Here is a 2,500-nt window from a genome sequence, read left to right as displayed (position 1 = left end):
TAAAACATCAATAATGAGAGAAAACACATGGTTTTGCAGAATGAGTCAAGTAGTTAATGAAGTTGCAAAAATTATTTGCACTTCAAGTGGGTATACCACCAAATGCAAGAGAGCTTTTAAGAATATCAAAACTACCCGATAAACCATGGTCATACCTTAGTGCAGATTTTGGACTTCTACCAAATGGTGAAAAGATTCCGGTGATCACGGATGAATATAGGTATGTAGTGGTAGCGATAATGAAACACACATCTTCAAATGTTATCCTAACTAGACTCGATAAGTTTTTTTTGCCGAATTTGGAATCGGAAACACACTGAAAATGGACAACGAACCTTTCAACGGCTACGAATTCAGTGAATATTTAAAACGCAAGGGAGTACATCATCGAAAAATCACATCCTTATGGCCCAGAGCAAAATGGTGAAACAGAAAGATTTATGAAAACCATTGTCGTTTGGTTTGAGCTTATGAAAGTTTCGCAATGTCCACATCGACATGATTCAATCTGAAATATCGAGATTTATAACGTTGCACGTTGCAAGATCATATCTCGTTATGTGTTGTAATCTATACTCACTTTAGTGAACAAAATAGCAAAACGGAAATTAACTTCATTTCAGAAAATTGTGTCGGACAGAAAAAAAAATGTTGTTGCAAAGTTACAGTTTACCCTGAATACGATCTCGAGCACCAGTAAAATAGAGAATGGATATTTGGAAGATGGCGTAACTCAGATTATTCCATCCAAACGATGTAACGGATTGAAATGGATACCATTTTACTCCCTTGAGCAGTGGGCAACAGTGTATCTGTAAACCAGAAAAATTAGAACTCAATTTTCGATAAAGGAAATATTGCCAGATAACTTCATTGATTTCTTTGTCCAAAGGGATAGAAAACTATATTTACGATAAGTAAAGGAAAAGTTCAATTGAACAATGAAAGGAATCAAAATAGATGACAGACTTGCATTGGAAATCTCTTATAATACACACAAGTCCCCCCCCCCCCCTTTCCCTCTGGAGTTTAGTATTAAAGTTAGAACATGGTCAACACACATGATTGATTTGCAAAGACGGCATTCAAAGTCAACATATGAGCCCGCAAAGAGAGCAGAATTGGGAAAGCAGAGAGAGCCAAAAGTATCACATACCTTTTGACTTTGTCTCGATCAATTATACACCCACACCCTCCCTTAATCCACACACATCTCTCAACTTTATGGACCATAATTTACAACATAAATTTTAGAAAAAAAAACATTTGCAAACATGTACTGCTAAGAAAATGTTACGAGAGAGACAGATTGAAGTATTGATCTTAATTTTGGGGAGCTTAGTATGAGTTGTTGGCTTGTAAGTATCAAGATGCTGATTCGATTAATGCACACTGATATTAATACCAATACCCCAATCAATTGAAATTTTATATTTATATATATATATATATATATATATATATATATATATATATATATATATATATAAAGAGAGAGAGAGAGAGAGAGAGAGAGAGAGAGAGAGAGAGAGAGAGAGAGAGTTAGGTAGAACAGAGCGTTTATGTTTGTGATAGAGTTTGTGTGTGTGTGTGTGTGTGTGTGTGTGTGTGTGTGTGTTTGATTGTATTTTCCTGTGTGCGAGGGTGTGTGTGATTCAAAATGTTTGCAAAACACAATACTTCACCTTTATGTTTCATATGCATCTTCTTTTAATGTTCCCCTTCACTCATGAAGATATTGAAATGAACAATAACAGTAAGGTGGACATTCAGCAGTAATCTAGAAGTGGTTGAACATGTAAGATAAGATAAGATATTATACGCTATTGATCCCGAATGGAAATCATCATAATGTTGCACATCATTCATCTTTATATTAGCACAGATTCATACACTGTCATGAACTAATTCATGAAAATACGAAGCTAATTAAAAGCAAAATAAACATAAAATAATATAATAAAATATTCATAAAATATACAACAGTTACAAGCAATGGTATAAAAGGCGGACATGCAAGTAGAATAAAGTTGTAATAATGGATTTGTAATGTAAATAGAAGTTTGAGGGATTGAACATAGCCAACACAGGTTGATAAAAAGTAAAAATAAAGCATGGTATTTGAATGTATAAACATATAATAAATTATGTAGATTTAGCACCATGTAAACATGCATAAATCAATAGATTTTAGAGCGAATATAGTATCTTTCAAATGTCACGTAGTAAAAAGGATCCTAAGTTTCGTAGAGAGAACTAATTAATGAAAAAAAATCGGACATGAAAGAGGACTAAAATTTATAAAGGATTTGTAATATAAATATAATTTTGAAAATAGATTGTGAAGGATTGCCCATAGCCAACACATGTTTATTAAAAGTAAAAATAAAGCATGGTATTGGAATGTATAAATAAATAATAAATAATATAGATATAGCACCATGTAAACATGCATACATAAATAGATTTTAGAGCGAATATAGTATCTTTCAAATGTCAC

The 2,500-nt window shown here is 32.7% G+C and overlaps 1 long non-coding RNA gene across 1 annotated transcript in view; it reads left to right on the top strand.

The window, feature by feature from the left end:
• LOC144976236 (uncharacterized) overlaps positions 1-2,500 on the top strand; it is a 13,751-nt gene that overhangs the window by 10,685 nt on the left and 566 nt on the right. The gene's annotated exons all lie outside the window — the stretch shown is intronic.

Source organism: Berghia stephanieae, chromosome 7, assembly GCF_034508935.2.
Source record: "Berghia stephanieae isolate SIO BIC M18660-M18661 chromosome 7, UCSD_Bste_1.3, whole genome shotgun sequence".
Taxonomy (NCBI): Eukaryota; Metazoa; Mollusca; class Gastropoda; order Nudibranchia; family Aeolidiidae; genus Berghia; species Berghia stephanieae.
This window is presented reverse-complemented; position numbering and strand designations above follow the sequence as displayed.